This window comes from Equus przewalskii, chromosome 3, assembly GCF_037783145.1.
Source record: "Equus przewalskii isolate Varuska chromosome 3, EquPr2, whole genome shotgun sequence".
NCBI classification, from domain to species: domain Eukaryota; kingdom Metazoa; phylum Chordata; class Mammalia; order Perissodactyla; family Equidae; genus Equus; species Equus przewalskii.
This window is the reverse complement of record NC_091833.1, coordinates 5,370,741-5,393,043: the sequence shown is the minus strand read 5'-3', so window position 1 is coordinate 5,393,043 and position 22,303 is coordinate 5,370,741. Positions and strand designations below refer to the sequence as shown.

At 40.9% G+C, this 22,303-nt stretch overlaps 1 long non-coding RNA gene across 2 annotated transcripts in view; it reads left to right on the top strand.

Annotated features, from left to right (window-relative positions):
* The window catches only part of LOC139082630 (uncharacterized), a 49,306-nt gene that overhangs the window by 22,739 nt on the left and 4,264 nt on the right, over positions 1 to 22,303 (top strand). For both annotated transcript variants that reach the window (XR_011538836.1, XR_011538837.1), the window contains exon 2: positions 17,740 to 17,830. This is a non-coding gene — a long non-coding RNA (uncharacterized lncRNA). The remainder of the gene's footprint in view (positions 1 to 17,739; positions 17,831 to 22,303) is intronic.

Below are 22,303 nucleotides of genomic sequence, written 5' to 3'. Positions count from 1 at the left end.
AGTCTGAGTTCGCCTAACCCAATGGAGCCTTCCAGGAGAGGCTCCCTTGCTGCATTTGACTTTCTAGCCACCTCTGCAGTCTCTTCTCATTGTGCTCAGCCTGTGCAGGGACGGCATGCGTGCGGTAGATAAGCAATGACGGGCTGTAAAAACCGCCCTCGCATCTCTTCCCCCTCCCTCTTCATTCCCCCTTCAAAGCAAATTGCAAAGAACAGTTCCGTTCTGATCACGCATTAAAATGTCATCATAGCACAGAGTTTTGATCAACTTAATCCTGAATCTTGCTGCCGAAGGCTGCGTCGGCAGTCCAACTTTGGGTTATGGGAGAACAATGATCTTCTGTGGCTACCGATTTTTTTTAAAGCACATTCAAATGGAATAAACACATCAATGCCAGAGACAATATTATAAATTATTTCAGTGAACTTTTAATTTCAGTGAGTAGATGGAAAGTAAGTTTGTGAAATGAGTTTTTCCTGGTCTGCGGGAGTCCTGTTTTCTTTGGAATGGCTTTGGGAGGCTAAGGAGGCCAGTATTTCCCTTTATTTTTTATTATTATTTTTTGCAGTTGTTTTGGAAAACAATTTTCTCTGACATGTAGCTGGTTATTTTATGACTTTAAGAAATATATTGGTTTATTCATCTGTTGCAACTATAATAATATTGCCATTGGAGTGCAACTCAGTAATAAATCAGGCCTTTCCTTTCCACTCTATACAAATAATTAAAATAAAAATCGACTGTGCCAGTGGATTTGCTCTACAAGCTGAATAGAATTGTGTGCTATAAGTCTAGATATTTTGGTTGACACAGGACTGTATATCTTAAAAATAAGAAACCAAAAGGTGGGAAAATAAGACCTTATTTCATTACGTGCAATTTATGACATTTATCTTGAAGATGAAGTTGCCTTCCTCTGCTGCCTATTAACTAGGAGCCAGAATTCGAACACTGTGGAGTGTTCATGGCGGCACGTCCTCTCCCCACCCCCTTGCCAATCTCTTCCTTCTCTCTTCTTTCCTCTTTCCCCTGCATCATTAAAAAGCAAGTTGAGGTTCATTATTGTAGCTCGGGAAATAAGGGCCTGTTATTTATGGACGCATTCTTGCATGTCATATACATTTTTATTCATGTCCTACCTTTTTCCTGAAAAGAATTAAGGCAGCTTGCAAAAATACATAACTCAAAATAAAATAAAAATGAGTCAGTCAGAAAAATTGGCGGGAAGGGGGAAATCAGTTCAGAAGAATAAAATGAAGGCAGGAGATGGATGCACGCAGCGAATGCTGTGCAGTCTGCCATGTTGCTAGAGAAGGGTCATGCATTTGGCTTGGACACTCCTAGTAGGATTAATGCTGTAATTCCCAGTAACCATTAGATTAGAAACACATTAATGACTCAAGAGAAGCCAAACTGTGCTTGCTATTGACACCAGAGAGACTTTTCCCTTCTGGGTCCTCACCAAGAGGACTGTAACTGAGGGACAAGAGTCTTCAACAACATCCTTAAGAAGCACAATTAATAAGTTGGGCTTTTCTTTATACCTGCACCTCTCTGAAGGCTGGTGGCACAGCACCAAGCAGTAAAAGTATTTCTATGGGGCCCAAATATGCAGCCTAGACAGGCAGTTCTCTCCCGCCCTTGCCCAAGCCGAGAAGAGATCATAGCACGCCAGTGCAGCGGTTCTGAGACCTCACTGGGCATAAGATCTACCCAACAAGTTTGTTAAATTTCCCACATGTGAGGATAAGCCGGGCTATGCTACAGGAACAAACAGCTCCAAAATCTCAAGGGCTTAAAAGCTGCACAGGTGATTCTGAAGCACCCTCCTGGTTAAGAAGCACCGGTACTGAGTTGGGAAAGAATTGAAGCAGTTGAAAACTAGTTAATCTCTAAAACTAGTCTATTTCTTGCTTATGCTTCAAAATCATTGCAGGTCAGCTGGAGAAGTCGCTAGAGGGTGGGTGTGGCGGAGTCTCTGCTCTGCGCCTTTTGCACTCAGGGATCCAGGCTAAGGGAGGCTGCATCTCCATGCTTCCATGATTGCCGAGGCAGAAAACAGAGGGGGCAAGTGCACACTGGCTCTAAAGCTTCCATCTGGAAGACAGGCATGTTACTTCCCAAGTCCAGTTCCTTGGTCAAAACAAGTCACTTGGTCATGCTAAACTTCAAAGAAGGCAGGAGACTAGAATGCCACCTTGGGCCTGGAAGAAGAGAATCTGTACTTTGTATGGAAACCCCAGCTGCTTCCAGTGCAGATGGTTTCTAGGCCATATTTTGAGAAGCACTGGTCTAGAGAAAGGGCCAGAAAGGAAATCTTCCATACATACTTCCTCTGTGCTGAGTGGTGGCACATTTGAGGTAACACGCTGGCCAATATTTGCCTTGTAGCACTTCTGTGGGAACAGCAAGTACTAAGCCATGATAGGATTAACAGTCACATATTATTGAGGGTAGGGTTGGGGAACCTAACAAGGACATTCCTGATTTTAAGATGGCTCCCCTTCCAAAGGAAGGTGGACCTGTTACTGATAAAACTCCTATAGGTTGAGCCAAGATTTTCCTCAATCAATAGTTTTGGCTCTGTTTCAACACTTACCATAAGTTCCCAGAGTTCTATGTCGTAGACCAGAGGTTCTTAACTAGACGTAAGAGACAGAATCACCTTGAATCTTTGGAAAATAATAACTTGCTGGAAAAATCTAGGCTGGCTCCTGGGCTTAGGTATTTTTATTAAAGCTGCACAGGTGATTCTGAAGCACCCTCCTGGCTAAGAAGCACAGGTACTGAGTTGGGAAAGAATTGAAGCAGTTGAAAACTAGTCCATCTCTAAAATGTCTCAGTAAAGTGCCCCTGAAATGCTTTATTATTTTTCTAATGCCTTTTTTTTTTCTTTTGCTGAGGAAGATTGGCTATGAGCTAACATCTGAGCCAATCTTCCTCTACTTTATATGTGGGATGCTCCCACAGCATGGCTTGATTAGTGGTGTGTATGTCTGTGCCCACGAATCTGAACCCATGAACTCTGGGCCGCCAAAGCAGAGCACTTGAACTTAACCACTATGCAACTGGGCCAGCCCCTCTGTTGCCTAAATTTTAGAAATTAAAGTGATGAATGAACATAGTTAAAGATAAGTTAGATTGTACTAAAAAGCCTTAAGATGAAAATCGTCATCCTTGCTTCTTAGAGGCACTCATGTTTAACTCTTCCATCCATTTCTCCTGGGATTAGCTGCCAAATCTGTAAAGTGTTCGTACTACTTTCTCTTTATTGGCTGCACGCGGAGATGAGGTACAGCAGTGCTAGCCAGGAGAAATAGAATGGAGCCTACACACATAATTTTAACTTTTCTAGTAGCCACATTTAAAAAGAGTAAAAAGAAATAGGTGAAATTAATTTTAATAATACGTTTTGTTTAACCCAATATACCCAAAACACTGGCATTTCAACATGTCATCAATATACCAATTATTAATGAGATATCTTACATTCTTTATTTGTACTAAGTCTTTGAAATCTGTTGTGCATTTGATACCAAGAGCATTTCTCGATCCTCAAAAGTAGCAATTCCAGTGCTTCATAGCCACATATGGCTAGTGGCCACTATACTGAATAGCACAGACCTAGAGATTTCCTATTATGGCAGATGAATATTTAGCTTTTATGCAGGTTAAGAACATCATGACCTGTTTAAACAGTTTTCTCAATGCAGCGCTGAAATGTCTAACAGTGAACAATAGTGAAATCAATGCTCCTCGTGTAGATTACAGGTCCGGGAAGCCTAGCTTGGGAATCTGTCAAGAAACAAATGAGCTTATATATGGCTCTTTGTTAGGTTAATTATTCTTTAGTTTTGAGGAATAGGGATTAACATTTAGAAGAAAAATATGGGAGAGATGGCACTTTGCCATCCAGTTTGATAAGACTGCAGCCACAGAAATGACAAAGGGAAACGAGTTGCAAGGATCAAGGTTAACTAGTTGGGTCAGCTTTTGGACAGATCTGGGGACCTCATCTCCTCTTCAGGTGCTATGTTAGTTTAGGATTTTTAATCAACTGTTAATATGAAGGGACTTTACCTAAACCAGTCAGAAAGCTACTTGCATTTTAGAAATCCAGGGAAATTAATCTTTGTCCTGGGGATTTATCATTTCAGCCTCCCAACATCCATTTCCGCTTCTTCTAGTAAAAGTACCCCAATCTCTCCCTGAAGACTCACCCTATCCCCTACTCTCAGCCCTGTGCTTCGGGATGTATTAATTCTATGCTGAATTGCAGTGGTGGAATGCCTGACTTGGTTCGGCCACTTAGAGAATTTTGGTCCCTGGGCCACAGGGTCAGGAGTGGGTACGCTAAACTAAGCCAATTAGGCTGAATCAGAGACATCTTGGGGTTTTGTTTGAGTGAGTGAGAAGATGCACTCATTTCCCTGGGCTTGAATCTAGAAGGATGTGATCCTAGAGTGGCCAGGGCCACCCTATGAAGCCTGGGAATGAAGGCTACACAGCGGGTGGAGATGCTGACACATAGAGAGGAACTGAATCCTGATGACCGTGTTTCAGCTCCAGAATTCAGCTGTGCATGGTTCCAGAGATCTACTCCTGACGAGTAAATCTCCCGGTTTCTCTTTTGACACCACCATTTTATGTTCGTAAGTTTTTAGTCATTTTTTTCCATTTTGATACATTCATATTTCTCCATAACAACATTTCCCAGTGTGGATTTCTCAGTTGACAGTCCTGTAAGATTCTTTTAAGAAAATGTGTTTCCCTGCTCAAATGAATTAGATAAATTCTATAGACCACATTTCTCCACTTGGTGATTCTTAATGCACTTGAGTACATTAAAAGCTCTCAAAATGTTTCAAGTTAAGAAACTTGATTAGCTCTGTTTTTGCAGGACCTACTGAGCCATGGCACCATCTTTTGGGCTAACACCTATTACTATACTGTGGGACACAAGTTTCCAGCTTCTGTTCTAGGAAGGAAGGAATTCTTCCGTGTTTCAGGCGATGAAGCTGGGGCCACCTCCAATTGTGGTACCCCTGGAGATGTTTATGTACCTCTATGTTGTTAAGGACCACCCATGAGGAGCCATCTATCCAAATAGACATTATATATCTGACAGAGAAAAGGTAAGTATTTCAGGCACAGATCTAGATTGCTCGGTAACCCAATTAGGATAGATCTCATATTTAAACCAAGCAGATAGGCTTAAAAGTCTATTCATTCATTCCATAATTTATTCATGAAATCAACAAATGTTTATTGAGTCACTACTTTGTTATAGCCCCTAACATTAAGGAGATAACAATCTAGAGATCTTCATATGTGAAGGCAACTTGCAATACTCCAATTATTGCTCTTTGGGTCCTTTCTTATACCCTAATGACCATTTATGCTGATCTGACTTGGGCTGACACGAACCTATACCCCCAGACAGGCAGAATTTAATTACTCATCATGGAAAGCAGACAATATGATCATAGGACCTTACATGGATATAAGATTTTAAATTTTGATAAGATAGCACCTTCTTTAACCCTAACAAAACTTGAGATAGCTAGGGCAGCTATTTTTACCCCTATTTGCATGGGGATAAGAGAGGTCTAGAGAAGTAAAATGGACGGCCAAGGGCCACTTCATTTCAAATACTCAAAACCAGACTTGGGATCCAGTTCTGGAATTCCCGAGTTTTCCCGTTTCTACTCATCAGTGCCATTTGTCACCTGCTCAATTTGCTCCAATACCCAGGATGTGAAAGGTCAGACATAGACTTTTGTTGTCAATACATGGTAGCCACTAGCCATACATGGCTATTGAGCACTTGAAATGTGGCTGCTGCAGCTAAGGGACTGAAATTTGAGTTTATTTAATTTTAATTAATTTATGTTTAAAGACTAATACTCAATTTAAGTATTGGAAAGCTTTTAAGCATGTTTAAAATAACACGAGTATATGAATTTACTTTTTCCAATGTAAATTTTAAGATATCTAAATATAATAGATCATGTCTTTTTTTGCTGAAGTCTCAGTGTCTGAATTGAGATGTGCTATAAGTGTAAAACACTCATCAGATTTAGAAGATGTAGCATGAGAAAAGAATGCAAATTATCTCAATATTTTTATATCAATTATGTGTTGAATGGAAAATACTGTGGATAGATTGGGTTAAATAAAAATCTATTACTAAAATTAATTCCACCTATTTCTTTTCCTTTTTTGAATGTGGTTATTAAAAAATATGAAGCTACATATATGGCTTGCACTATATTTCCAGTGGACAAGCTCTGATGTAGACTATGTTGGAATGTAGTGAATGTCTAGCTGCAAAATTCTAAAGCCAAGTAAAATGGGTAGTGGGATACACAGAAGTAGAGTTCAGAATATGGCCTTGGGAGTCACTCGGGTTTGGTCATGTCTTCTGGCTCTAGTATCTGCTAACTGGGCAAGTTACTTGACCTCTTGAAGCCTGTCTCCTTACCTGTAGATTAGGGATAATGTTAACATCTATTTCATTGACTTTTTTGAGGATTCAATAAGCTTATGCACGTATAGCACGTAGACTAGTATTAGGCAATGTTTAAATACTCATTACTTTGTTAGCAATAATAATAATTATAATAATACCATTGGCATAAAATGCAAATAGAATCCCCAGGCTTAGTAAATGATGGTACTTTTTTCTGAGCTTCATTTTTCTGAGGTGTCATCTGCAGTTGCAATTCATTGCACTGGACTGCATTAATCATACCCTGTTTTGTTCTTACTGACAGTAATGAATAGTAACTGATACGAACCAGCCTGCTAGGTCACTGATGAGGTGGCTGCAAATGCTCTTTTCCAAGGCAGTTCTTAATTACCTTTTGTGTGTGAAATACCATATGCCATAATTCCTCTAGCTGGAAATCTGCTCTGGGTTACAATGCCATGTTAGTTTTTTAAACAATGTCTCTGGTTGACTTCTCCTCTGTAAATCTCAGGGAGAAGTTTGATTCAGTTGTTGTTCCTTATAATTTTATTCTTTAATTGGGTGACTTTCGAATTCTCTCTTTTCCATCTCATTTTTCTATTATTATTGAAGTCAGTGGCTCCAGCTGTGTTTTGAGGGTTGGGTTGAGTATGTGCTCAATTACTTGGAGGCACCAGAGCTCTGAATGGCAGTGATGTTTATCCACCTGGCTCAAGGCTATAGATGCAGCTCTATCACATATAAATGCTGTTTTTAGGACATTATAAATTGCTATCAAACATAATGGAGTCTTATGACTTTTAAAAGTCTGGGGAAATGCTCCCTTATTTGAAGGTCAGGTTTTTAGCCTTCTCAACCATCCAGAACACATCTGGAAACATAGATGTGAGCGAAAAAGACCTTTCAGCTGCTAAGAACACAGTTGTTGCCAAGCATAGTATTTTATCCAGAAGGAGAGGGCGAGATTTTTCCAAAAGACACTGACTTATGAACGAATCTGAAGCAGAGGCTGGCAAACTTTTTTTGTAAAGAGCAGATCGTAAATATTTTAGGCTTTGCAGCCATGCAGGCTCGATCGCAACTCTTTAACTTGGCCGGTTATGGAGTGAAAGCAGCAGTAGACAATGTGGAAAGGAATGAGCATGGCTGTGTTCCAATAAAACTTTATTTAAAAAACCAGCAACAGGCTGGATTTGGTCCATAGGCTGTAGTTTGCCCACCCCTGATCTAAAATATAGTGGCAGATTGGAAGTGGCGGGGCAGAGGGAGGGCATCTAGAAGGAAGAGCTGTTGAACGGAAGGAAGAGCAAAATGATATCTTCAAGGTAGAAAGAGCCTTAGAAAAAGTGCATCCATCCAGGCTCCTTCCATGTGGGGAGAAATGATTCTGGGAGCATAAGAACATGATTGATTATATGATTTCAGATGATCACTGAGGTTCATAATGATAACCCCACATCCTCTAGGACCTATTAAAATATATTCCATATATTCTGATTAAAAGACAGAGTATTAGGGAACATATCTGAGAGAATTACACCAACTAGATGAAAATAAAAAAGGAATTTTGGTGCTTAAGGTGGTAAGCGTCAGTTACCTGAAAGCTCTTATGAAATGAATTCTCCATTTTCTGAAATGTGTGCTCTTGAAGTAAGACTGTATTTTTTTCCCAGTTTTATTGAGAAATAATTGTCATATATCACTGTGTAAATTTCAGACATACAGCATGATGGTTTGATTTACATATATTGTGAAATGATTACCACAATAGGTTCAGCTCACATCCATGTTCTCATTTAGATACAATAAAAAAAATGAAAGAAGAAAAAGGAAAAAGATTTTCTCCTTGTGATGCAAACTCTTAGGCTTTACCCTCTTAACAACTTTCCTACATAGCATACACGGGTGTTAGCTATCAGAATCACGTCGTACCTTACATCCCTGGTACTTATTTATCTTACAACTGGACATTTAGACCTTTTGACCACCTTGCTCCAATTCCCCCTCTCCCTACCCTCCGCTTCTGGTAACCACAGGTCTGATCTTTTTTTCTATAAGTCTGTTTTTTTAGATTCTACATATAAATGATATCATACAGTGTTTGTCTTTCTCTGTCTGACTTATTTCACTGAGCATAATGCCTTCAAGGTCCATCCATGTTGTCACTAATGGTAAGATTTCCCCTTTTTTATGGTTCAATAACAATTCCACTGTATATATATACATATATATATATACACACACACACACACTACACTTTCTTTATCCATTCATCCATGGATGGACGCTTAGGTTGTTCCCATAGCTTGGCTGTTGTAGATAATGCTGCTGTGAACATGGGGGCGCAGTTATCTTTTCAAGTTGGTGTTTTCTTTTCCTTTGGATGAATACCCAGAAGTGGAATTGCTGGATCATATGGTAGTTCTATATCTGATAAAAGGTTAATATCCAAAATATATAAAGAATTCATGCAACTCAATAGCAAAAAAACAAATAAGCCAATTAAAAAATAGGAAAGGACCTGAATAGACATTTCTCCGCAGAAGAAACGTGAAAGGCCAAAGGTAAATGAAAAGATGCTTAACATCACTAGCCATGAGGGAAATGCAAATTAAAACCACAGTGAAATATGACCTCACACCTGTTAGAATGGTCATCATCAAAAAGACAAGAGATAGGGTCCGTCCCCGTGGCTGAGTGGTTGATTTCGTGTGCTCTGCTTTGGCGGCCTGGGGTTTCCCCGGTTCAGATTCCAGGCCATGGACATGACACCACTCATCAGGCCATGCGAGGTGGCATCCCACATAACACAACCGGAGGCACTCACAACTAGAATATACAGCTAGGTACTGGGGGGGTTTGGAGAGAAGGAGAAGGGAAAAAAAAAAAAGAAGATTGGCAATAGATGTTAGCTCAGGTGCCAATTTAAAGAAAAAAGACGAGACAAATGCTGGTGTGGATGTGCAGAAAAGGGAATCCTTGTGCTCTATTAGTGGGATTGTAAATTGGTACAGTCACTATGGAAAACGGTATGGAGGATCCTCAAAGAATTAAAAATAAAGCTACTGTATTTTTTGTCTTTTTTTCTCTTTAAGCTTGAGACTAGCTAATAAAATTGACTTTCTATACAGATCTTTGAACAGAGTCTCTGTGGGGCTTACAAGAACATTCAAAATCTACATTACTCCCTTTTTTAAAGTTATCTATGCAGAATGACAAAATGTACTTTATGCTCTCAAGATTCGTGCTGACTGCTGAAAAACAGTATTCTCCTAGGAAAAAGGGTATCTTGGACCACTCTGGCTAAACCTGGGGAGGAATTGGTTGTTTCCAGTTTAGGACCTCGGGAATCCCCAGCCCTCTCAAGAGTCAGGCTGCTGCTCAGTTGATGCCTTTGAGGATTTTCCAATACCTCCTCCAGGACTTTTTCAAAGGAAGGAAATTCTGTGACTCCCCATTCAACGGATGCTTGCTATTTCTCCTCCTTGCTCTGATTCATTCTATGCTTATCATTATGGATAAGGAACACCCATAATGGCTTGGATTTTTCTTAGATATAGTTTATGTTCACATTATAAGATAAACATTTGTACAGGCCGCTTTGAAATTTTCCCAGGTTATTTCTAAAACCTCTCAGGTTTTTACCAGGAGGAGGTGACCATCAAGGATAAGTAAAGATAAAAAATTTTAAAAGATATCTTGACTTTACCCTTTGCAAAATTGTTTCCCTCCTATCTATGAGTTTGTTATAACTGCAATAATACTGCAAAGTATTGTGTGAGATTAATGATGGGGGCCCCAGAGCCAGACTCCACAGGTGCAAATCCTGGCTTCATAGCTTATGGCTGTGAGATGTTGGCTAAGTCACTTAAGCTCTGTAGGTTTGTTTCTTCATTTGTAATATGGAGCCTGTAATTCTATATTTTTCAGAGTTGTTGGGGGACTAAATGAGATAATACACATGGCATGCTTAGCACCATATAGGGCTGCCAAGTACAGCCATGTAGGTTGTGAACTGCACAACTCCAGGAGGCACCAGTCACACAGACTACAATTGAACGTGGCAGCTTTGGCACAAAGTCAGTGCTTGCTATATGAAGCTCTTCTTATTACTATTACTGATCAGAAACCCAAGGCACACAAATGTCATGAAACCTGTCTATGATTGTACTCTTCTGTGAAAAAATCATCATTATGTGGCAATAACTATGAGGCACACATTGTTATCAACAGCTCTGGTATACTTCATATTAGATTTCTGCTGTTGGATTAAGAAAACCAATAATGACCTAGTAAAAGCTTAGGCTACATTTTTGTTTTTCTGTGGATTTGATTTATCTGTAACCTGATTCCAGAGTTTTCTTTGAGATGACTCTTTAGCCGGTTATTCTTAGGAAAGTGAAGTTCTTTCCTTTCGCTCATTCATCATTCATTCATTCAGGAAATCCTGTTAAGTATCAACCTGTGTGTGACACTGTTCCAGGCACAGAGATGTGAAGATGACTAACATGGTTTCTCAAGGGGCTCACGGACTCCTGGGGAGGCAGACAGGTAGGCAGTTCACCAGAGCAGGGTAGAGATGCCCCGAAAGGGTGAGTCGTCCATTCACTCAGTCACTGTTTTTTTCACCCATTTAAGGAACGTATGTGTAGTACTGGTTATGAACCAGGCTGTGATGTGGTGGTGGTGACAGGATGCCAAGAGTAGTAAAACTTGGCCTCTCTCCTAAAAGAGCTCAGGGCAGGCCTCCTGGAGTCAATGAGGCTGGAACCAACTCTTAACAGGACAAGCAGGAGGAGGGTGCTGGTCAGACGAGGAAGGGAATGGTGTTGCAGGCAGCCTGAGGAAAACCCAGGTGCATTGGGTGGGGCTGAGGACTTGGTGTCTGGCCTGGGTTGGTGATGGTGTCCAGCTGTACCGTTTACAACCCCTGCAATCTTGGCCAGTCCTCTTTCCACCTCTAAATTTCAACTTCTTCAACTGCCCAAATGAGAAAAATAACGTTCTTTCCATTAAAAGCCCTGAAGGTTTTTGAGAGGTCCAAATGAGGTAAGTATGTGAAATTTCTTTGGAAATTGGAAGGAATAAAGTACTATATAAAATAGGAGAAACGATCATTTTAAGTCATGTATATAAACCCGATGAACTGTGTCTAAATTAAGCTACCGTGAAAGCCTGAGACAAAGACTTGGAGGCAGGTGATCCTAGGAAGCTGGAGTAAGGGAATAGGGAGAAAGCAACGGGTAAGGAAGACAGGTCACCCTAAGAGTGTTCAGTGGAGGCTGCTGCTTAGTCAGCAGAGGTTTGCTTCTACCTGGATCTCCTGACAAGTACAGAGATGCTTCTGGAAAAGCCCACCCAGAGGATGGGAGGTGGGGTGTTTCTCCATTGATTCCTATCTCTCTCCTTTAGAGCCTGTGTCTGGGTTACAACGGTCAAAAGACAGTTACCTAGGGAATGTTTATAGTGTTCAGATATCTGGTTGTTTCCAGCTTTTAGCTCTAATATTCCTTATAGTTATACAGACATATTCTCCTCTCTCATTTTTTCTCCTCTCTTGTTAATTGAATGCCTTCTGGGTAAGAGCCCCCAAAATTAGTGTTGCAAATTTGTTAAAAGGCTTTTTCTCCTCTCAGTTTTGATGTTGCTTCTTTTGAGATAATCTTTCTCATCCCTGAACATTCCCATAGAGCATTGGTCTGGCCAAGAAGTACATTCATAATCAAAATGGAATCTTCTGTAACCAAACGATGATTAGATAGCCAAACAATTTTTGAATTCAAATAATTTCCTTATTAAGTAGGAAGTAATACAGTGGCTTTGTGTGGACTGCGCCTGGCATTCTAAGTCCTGAAAGTTCTTTGAGGGTTTGATAAATGTGCAGTCTATCATAGGAAAACATGCTAAAAGGAATATAGAATTTTATAAATATATATGTACATCCTACAGGGCCTTGATCATCCAGCAAGCCTAACCTATCAAAAGGATGCTAAAAATAATCTCATCCACAAAGAGGTTCTGAAATGTGACTTCTGAAAAAACACTGTCATATGACTCTGCTGTAATGTAGTATCTTCTATGTCAACGAGGTCTAGTTTTCAAATTCTTTGATTGTCTCTTTAGCACAAGAACAATATGTCCACATTTTTAAGATTTAAATGAGAATGCTTCCATTCACAATTCTGTGCTAGGTGCCTTTTTATAACCCAAGGTACTGCTGTCCTCAAGTTTAGTATCTTTGAAGGTGAATATAGGAAGACAGGAAGTAGGCCAAATGTGACCTAATTATTTGAGTTTCTGCATGTGGCAGCTGTTTATGACTGTAGCTGTTTCCACTGAAACAATTAGCCCCCAGTCCTCATTCCTGACTCTTCAGCATCCCTGAGTAGGCAGTTATTTCCCCTAATTAGCTGAGTGATCTTTGGCAAGCCACTTTATAGACGGAAAACTGAAGGTCAGAGTGGAGAACGTTGGTAGCGATGTTTCCGTCGTCGCTGTCCAGCACCTAGCGCGGCGCTCTGCATGTAGCTCTGCGTGTAGCGTGCACTCATTCCAGATGCATTTTTGAGCATCTGCTATGTGTCTGGCATTGTTCCAGAGGCTGAGGTTACCGTGGTGCCTGTGGCAGACAAAAGCTTACACTCTGGTTTAGGAAGACAGACAAAAGCTAGTCAAGAAATAAGGATTTCAAGCGGTGTTATAAAGAGGGTTTGGGTATGGCTTCCGACACTGAAAATCTGGGCAGGTCTTGCTGAAAAGGAGACATTTGAGCAGAGACCTGAATGACAAAGGGTCTGTCTTGGAAATATCTACGGGCAGAGGGAACACCAACCTGAGATCCTAAGACAGGCATGAGCCAGGCATCTCTGGAGGAGAGCAAGGAGGCCTGGAGCATTGTAAGCAAAGGAGAAGTTGGCATGAAGTAAACTGAGGCAGGGGCTAGATTGCGAAGGGCCTGGAAGATGTTGGTTTAGGTTCTACTCAAAGGGTGATGGGAAGCCATTGTAATATTTTAAGCAAGAGAGTGACTTGATCTCATTGAAGTTTTTATAAGATCACTCTGGATGCTTTATGGAAAATAGAATCAGAGTGGGGATTAGAAGCAGGGAGGCTGGGTGGAAGGCTGTTGCAGTAGTTCAGACAGACGCTGATGGGTGATAGGACGAGAGAAGAAAAGTGGAAGAACGGGAAGTGCCTTTTAGAGGTGGATCAAGAGACAGGACTTGGATATGGAAATGGTGGAAAGGGGAAAAGCAAGGATATTTCTTTTCTTTTGTTTGAGAAACTGGGTAAATAGCGGTGCTGTTTCCTGAGATGAGAGAGACATGGAGAGAGGAGCAGGTTGAGAGGAGTTTAAAACGTATGTGTAGAGATGCTGTCTTAGTTTGAGTTTCCCCAGAAGGAGATCCTGAGATAAGGATTGCAGTGCAATCTGATTATTTGGGAGGTGATCCCAGGAAATGTTGTTACGGGAGGGCGTGGCTAAGGCAGGGAGAGGAAGGCAGCCAATCGAGAATACATGATCAAGTAAGTTACACCGTGAGCAAGTTCCCCTTGGAGAACCCTGGGGGTCGGTGTAGAACATGCACCTTGGTGTTATTCCACCCGAGTGGCGAGGAAGCTGGGTTTCTTAATCTGTCAACTCCCTGCAGCCGTTAACTGAAGGCTGTTCCTGGGGGGAGAAAGTGTTTCCTGGCACCTCTGGCCTGCTGTGTGCACAGGTGGAGCAGCCTCCAGCCATCAGAGAAAGCTCGTAGGTATAGAGATGCTGCTGCTGGCAGCTGGAGGTGTGTCAAGATAGGGATATGAGCGGCACCTGCTACAACGCCAAATAGGCAGATGGACCCAGGTCTGTAGCTCAGGAGGGAGGCCAGGACCTCTCTGTGTATAGAGTATTTCAAGCCACGGGACTAGAAAAAAATCACCTACAGAGAGTTTGTGGATGGAGAAGAGAAAGCTCTAGAGCTTAAAGTCCGTGATGTGCCAACATTTAGAGATGGCCTCAAAGAAAATATTAAGAAAGAGTAGCCATTGAGGGTGGAGGAAAATCAGCAGAATGTGGTGTCATTGGAGCCAAGAGGTCTTCAGCGTACTGGGAGCCATCAACCAGGTCAAATTCTGCTAAAGGCAGAGAAGCTGTGGAGAAAGCACAGAGGATGGTGTGGCTCCCTGGGGCCACTTACAGCAGACACTTGGTCCCTAAGGTTATTATTATGAATATTAGATCTCCAAAGATCATATTTAGATTATTTTATTCTTTTGGTCTGCCTTTCGGAAGCTTATGAAACAGGATCTCCATATTGTGTAGCTGGAAACTGTAGAATTCACCCCCTTGGATTCCTAGTAGGGGCTCCATAAATCTTGTTGAATGTATTTTGATGACTCTTTCCTTCAGTATCAGGACTTTTCTTGTAGCGGGAAATTTCTGGACAGTGGGAATAGAAGATGCCACAGTAAAACACCTACTTTGTACCTTTGAGATTTCTAGGAGCAGATCAGTCCTGGAAACATATTTTTTTGTGTAGTACTCATACCAATGGCTATTCTGGAACCTGAATGACCAAGATGGTTCTTATGTAAATGTCTCCTAAAGAATAAAGTGACTTGGGTCTCTTAATCAGTACTCTTCCACCAAGGCAATTCTCCTCCTAAGAACTTTTATACTCTTACATTTTAAAAGCACAGTGAGGAATGCCAGGCATTTCAGAATCCACAGTATCTAGGAATGTATCTTTGCTTGCCTGTCTTTAGTATGTCTATCTGCAAAATGAGATTTGAGGGGGGACTTCTTTCCAACTCCTCTCAAATTTGCCACTTCAGCTGTATAATAAACCAGTATGACTTCCTCTTGGCCTTGGAGAATGTTCCAGGCAGAACATCTGAGCTATTTTAACGTCTTCTCTTTATTGTAGTCTTTCAAGAAATGTCATTATCACATTCCTGTCTTCAGATGAGGAAGTGGAGCCAAATGGAAAGCTAATCGTTAAGACCAACGTGTCACTTTTGGGAAACTCTTGTGGAGGTAGCCAAAGTGAGTTACTAGACAATTATTTAAAGCTAAGAACTGAAATCCCCTAACACTGTCCAGGATTTAGTTTTTACCAGTTCAGATTAGAGGGATGTTTCAAATCACTTCCAAGCACTGAGTTCAGACTGATGCTTTTGCTGTTTCTTTGAGCTTTTCTATTTCCTAAGAATCAACATCATGTCTCATGCTTTCATCTCCAAGACTTTGCCTTCACCTTAATTGTGATAAAGATTTGGTTGAAAGAGTGGTGTATATGTGTGTGCGTGTTTGTGCACGCATGCATATGTGCACTTGCATGTATTTTATATGGATTTTTTAACCAAAACAAATCAATTTCCTATTTCCCATTGAGCTGTATGTTTTACAAGTTGTGTTTCAGTCTAATTTAAGTCACAGATCATTTTCAATATCTTGAGCAGTGTGTGAAGTGAAAATTACCCTCTCTCCAACACCTTCTGTGGCTCCTGGCACTTTTTTGCTCTCCATGCCTGTTTCTGAGCTACTCCTGTGAAGACAGTGTAGCTCCAGCTGCAAAAACACCTCTGCTCGACCTCGTCTACTCTCTTCCATGTCATGTTATATGTTGGGCTTTGATGTCTCCAAATGGATGGGGAGAGAGAAGCTGAGAAGGGCAAGGTTGGGGGTCTAGTTTAGGAGTTGTGGGGGCGGAAGAATGGGTGATTGTTTCTCTGTCAGTTCTGCCCTTGGGCTATAGAGTTGGGCCATATGTAGTGAAGGAAAGTTAATTTCTCTTACCTTCTTTGGAGCTATCTATCCTCTTTTGATGCAGAGAGTATCTACGTGTTTTTGAATCAGTCTTGCTTAATCATACAGCAAGAATCAATCCCCTCTGTCTTTGGGTCTATAGTCTTCCCCCTCCCACTGCAATCTTTGGTTTACAGTGTTGTAGACACTCGAGGCCTTTTGTGTACCTTTGTAGGCTTTTAATTGGGAGGTTTGGAGTATGAATATCAGTTAACCCCCTTGCCAACCTAGAAGTCGTGGAAAGAGAGGAAAACCTTCCAAGACGGTATGTGATGCTCCACTCTCTCTCGGACCCTGCTGCAGAGAAAACCGTGCTGGGAGATTGGAATTGAAATGAGATAAATACTGCATTCATCTAATTTAGCAAGAAACTTTGCACCTGAGACAAAGAACAATTTTTTTCTTATACTTCAACACTGTGTTAACTAAAACGTTGAATTACAGATAGATGTAGCTTTTTTCAAATGTCTCCAACTGTCAAGGACGCTCCTGATTGTTCATTCAGAGTTTTTTTATATATCCCTTTATCTGCAATATTCCTCATTAAAAATCAGGATATGAGAAATGATAGGAGAGTTTAAAAGTTTAAAGTTACATTCAAAACTGCTCAAATATTTCAAGTTCTGAGTCTTTATTTCTCCTCCTCTCTAAAGGTGCCTCTAATTGTGGCCCTTTGTTCCTGTGTTTTGTTCAAGGACCGCCCCCCCCTCCCCCCACCAGGCCCTTGAGGCCCGCCCCTGGCTGGCGTGGACAGAATCTGTAGGCCCTCAGGGGGGATGCGCAACCTGAAGTGATCAGTCACAAAACCGTTTTCACTGTCATTAAAACCTCTTTGTGAATGATCACTGTTCTTTCTTCACATTAGACAAAAATTAAAGACTGGTTGAATAAAAAATAATAGCTCTCCATTTCCAAAGGGGAAATGGCTCTGAGGAAGAGAGGGAAGAAAACTTTCTCAAAAAATTCAATCTTTCATTGAAAAGCACTTTAATTTTCCTCAGATATTCCAACATGTTGTTTCCTCGCCCAGGATAGGATAGTCTAAGCAAGCAAAGTTTTCAGTGTTCCACTCCAGCTCTTGTTTTCCAGCTAGTGCAGCGCGCTCTGCTGTTCTCCATAGGCCTGCAACACCGCTACTGTGTACAGGCCGTGTCATGGTGAAATATGGCAAAGGAAGATTCCGCAGTTTTCTCAGCCAGATAGGGATACAGGCCTCACACTGCAGCCACTTTCACACATCATCACACGACCCCCATGCCAAGGAGTAAGTCACAGAATAAAAGGGCTTTGGAGGCCCTGTTAGATGTCCGACAAATTGAGAATTATGAAACATTGCCAACATTGTCTCCTTGAAGCCAATTAGCAGCTGAGTTTGAGACTGTTTTGAAACCTAATGGCAAAATATAGTGAAAAAATTGATCACACCCGATTAAGTGGGGTCTAAATTTTAATTTAATTGTTTTGAGTCTTGCAGGTTTCTACCACGGGTGAGCATTTGCCTTGAAAGGAATGAGCTGGTTGAGAGATGAGGAAGCTGAAGGAAGGAATATCTTTCCAGATCTCAGGTGAGGAACTTCTGAACTTCAGTTTCTCCACCCGTGAAATGGAAGGGTTGGAGCGTGTGGCCCTTGCTCTGCCCAGCTTTGACCTTAAATGTGAGTTCTCAATGTAATGTTACGAACAGTTCAAAAGCCATAGGAGCGGGGCCTTCACACAGAATTCAAATCACTGAAAACAAGTTTTCTATCACTAAAATCCATGTGAATGGTCACTGTCCTTTTGTCACATGAGATAAAATATGAATTTAAATAAACACATTGTAACAAGATTGGAAAATAGAAGAATGGAAGTGTGTGAACACACGCACATAATGCCACACCTGAGAACAACTACTAGTGGCATGTTAACGTATTTCTACCAGTCCTTTTCCTATATATCAGGCATTTCATGTAGTTGTATTATCTTGTTTATAGATATTCTTGGGTTTTCTCTTAACATTATAATGATTTTGCTTATTTGCGCATATTCTTCCTTATTTTCTTTTTAATAGCTGAGCAGATATATTTAATTATTTCCCTATTGCTGGGAAATTCATTCCAATTTTTACTCTTACAAATACTATTACAATAAATATCTTCATTCCTATGAATCTGGTCTCTGTCCAAGTCAATCTCACTTCAAAAACAAAGCAGAATTGTTTGGTTGGCTCCTAATACAGAACTCTGGCTGATCCTGTGTTATGCAAACTCCGTTTTATCTTTGTGTTTACAGTTACTCACGATGTTTGTAAACTGCTTATGGATTTGTTTGCGCAATCAACCCCAAATTAGACCTGCTGGTCACTTGACAAAGCTAACTGGGCACAATTGGACAGGAGAGGCTTGCAGTAGAACCATATTTGCAAAGAGCAATATGGAATACACTGTGTGCCATAACCCTCGTGTTGACGGGGGGAAGAATATTTTCCCCGAGGATGTGTGGCACCACTTTTCTCTCATTGCCACTCTTTGCAGTGGCAACCTGATTGTGCCCCCTAGGATGTGGGTCCCTAACTTGTGGTAGAGGAGATAACAGATGACCAGTCCCATAGCAGTGTCTTCCATGCTTCTCTCAAGCCTGCAACAGTTCCTTGCCATTAATATAACCACTGAAGAGTGTTAAATTTCTTAGTGCTGTGAAAATTGGTATTAAAAGAAGTACTTTCAAAAAGAAATGGGAGCTTAAGAGCTATAATAAAAGAATAACCCTTAAAGCAAGTCAATTGGAAAGCATAATGAAGTTGATAGTGGTCTTTTTAGTTTAGTCATGAATTTGTTAGAGAAAAAATGACTTTTCTGAAAACCACCATCTGTGCCATAAGTAGATCCATTAACACTGCTAAAGACACCAAGAAGGTTACGCTTGCTGCCCCGGCAGTTCCCCCCCATTGCATTTTAATTTTATTGCATTCACTGTTCGGGTTTTCCCGAGTCTCGTCCACTTGGCCATGCCAGAAGGCTCTCGTTACTCCCTAATGGATTGTGATCTTCAGGGTGAACTTTGCCTCTTGAAACAAAAGTCCCCTGTGTTACTCAGACCTCTAAGTGTTGACAGTCCTGGCGAGGGGCCGCAGGCCTTAACAACTCCATTTGCTTAACTCTGCCGCATGTCAAATTCTATTACGCTGGCATCTAAGGGACAGACCAAAGTTTTTGGACGAAGTTATGTTTTGGCATGTCAAGTTCAGGTTTAGCCTCATTTACTACAGAAATGTTCTTAAACTCTCACACAAAGAAAAATCTATTTTAAACATATTGGACTCTTTATATAATTTTCTTAAGTTAGGAATATTCTTTTTTGAAATGCAAATAATCATCCTTCAATTGGTCTATTTTGAGTAACATTTTCAGAATTGAAACCCATATTAAACTTTTATGTAATTTGCAAAATAAATATTCATCTTCTTTTCACCACTCTGAATTCTTAACATTATAATCTACATAACAGTATGTGCATGTATGTTGTGCCTCATTCAATCAACAAATATTTATTAAGCACCTATTGTATACTTGGCACCTTGTAGGTGATGGGTACGTGATTCCTGCTCTCCTGGAAATATTCTGTAGGGATTTCATGTACTTCCTCAATTCGATTTCAAGCTTCTTAAGGGGCAGAGATCATGTCCAGACTTCCTTTTTTAGGTCCTGAAGAAAGCAAAATCTATGCAGGAAATACTTCACAGATGCTAAATGAAAGAATGAAAAAATAATGAAATCAGATGAAACTTATATTGCTTAACAAAACTGGCTTATCATATGGGATTTGGAATTCTTTTCACGAAGGCTGTTGGAATGGGCTATGAAGCTTCTGTTCTCTCTTTTGCTTAAAGTTCCCTCAGCCCAGTGGCTGAGGCTCTTGATAGTGGATGGCAGAGAATAGAGAGTAGAGACCGTTGAAAGTACTTGAGATGTGAGAAAAGCTATTTCTGCGAAGCTAGAAAGGATCTTAGCAGCTCCCAGTTCACCCTCTTCTGTAGATGTGAGAAACGAAGCTTAGTGAGCTTGAGGGACTTGCTCAAACTTGCCCAGTGTCTTAGTGGTAGTGGCAATGCCGGGAATGGAACCCTGGTTTTGGAAATCTTAATTCTTTCTGCCAAGTGTTATTTTTTATTTAACACTGGTATACTACTTATGCCTTGGTTGGGGTTTTTAAGTGATAAGCAACAGAACTTATCTCTGAACAATTTAAGCAAAAAAGGGAACTTCTTGGAAGGTAGTGGGTGGTTCACAAAATTAAAGGAAGACTTGAAGAACTAGCCCTCTGAAAAGACTGAAATCAGAGTTTCTCCGTACCTTTGGAGAGCAGGAACTAAAGGACAGTCCCTTCTGGGAGTCACCATCAGAGTGAATCAGCACCAAGAGTTTCCAGTTACTGCGCTCAAGATTCCGTTCCAGGGAGAGACCTCTGATTGGTCTAGCCTGGGTCACCTGCCCACCTCTTAGGCAAGGGTGGGACACTTTGATTGACAGTCCCAATGAGTCTATACCTATTGGGGGTTCCAAATCAAAACAAGATGCTGTTATCAGAGGAGGGAAAATGGATCCAGGGCAGGCAAAACCTACAGAGCTCCAGCACTAAAATGACTCTATTTGCTCATTAAAGCAAGTCTTCTGAGTATTCAGGCATTGCCTTCTTCAAATATTTGCCACTCTGTTCATGCCTGTAATTTTACCTCTGAACCCTGTACTCCCAGCACACTTCCACTTTACAAGGAAGATGAGAGTCTCTGAAGGGAGACCCTTTATTACTCCTCTGCTTTACCTTAACATTTCTCTTTCGTTTCAAGTTTCTTTCTCTCCCAAGACTATAACCCTTCACATAAACTCTAGATCCTATCATCATCCACCTCCTTTTGGGGTACTTGCTGCAAAAATACCTTCTCTATCTACCCTGTACCCCAATGACCCTGTGATTTAGATTGTGTTGCATCCTTACCTCTGGCGATAGAGCATGAGACACTCAGCTGTCCCCTGAATTCCAGCATGTATTTCCAGCATTGACCTAGGGGTTTCTCTCTGGAAGAAGAAAGAATCCAGGAATAACTGAGACCCATAGGAGAAGCCAAAAGATGGGCATATGATGAGCAGATAGGAGAGTCAATGAAGGAGGAATTGAAATTGCAAACGAGGGAAGGAAATGTAGAGTGATATCATGTATCATGGACAAAATAGTATGGAGCTAGTTTTGGGGCCTTTTGAAGAATCCTTACCAGATTGGTTTGTATTTATTCAATATGGTGGCTTTTGCCTATGCTGATTTCATGGTGTCCCTCAGCATCTGACACCTCCACCTACATGACCCACCTTAAACTCAGCATGACTAAATAGCATCTTCCCTAATTGCCCCGTGCTTACATCAAAGCTTCTTCTCATTCCCATCATTGTTTGTCCAGCAAAAACCAATAGATCTTTCTCTTTTAGGAAAGCTCAGCATGGCCACAAAAGAAACAACATAGAGTAATGAAAAGAATTGACCACGGTCAACTCATGGAACTTTTATTCTGTATTAAATATCCACTCTTGAGCACTTTGACACAAATTCCTTCATCCTGACTCACATCGCAGATGAACTACTTCCTCTTGAGCCTTGTGACTTAGTTATTGGGAGCTTGTACCCTTCTATTTCCCTTAGTTCTGATTTAACATGTCAGTCTAGCTGTGGTCTCCATTGCTTAAAGGAAAATTTTGAATGAAACATCTAATCGGCAGGTGTCTGATGACCTAGGTACTGGTGTTCATAGTTTCTTCCTAGAAAAATTGGAGTTTGCCAGATGTGACACTTTTAGTGGAACCACCTTTATCCCAGTCACCATGGTTAAAAAGTCATTGGTCAGAGGGTGTTTTGTTGTAAGTAACAGAGACCCACTAAATTAGCTAAGTAGCTAGTTTATTATAAAGATGCACAGCAGTCTCAAAAAAACAAATAGCTGAGTTTCTGGAAACTGCTAAGTCTTCAGATGACCTTCTCTTTGTCTGCTTTTCTTTGCTGCTTGCATGCTC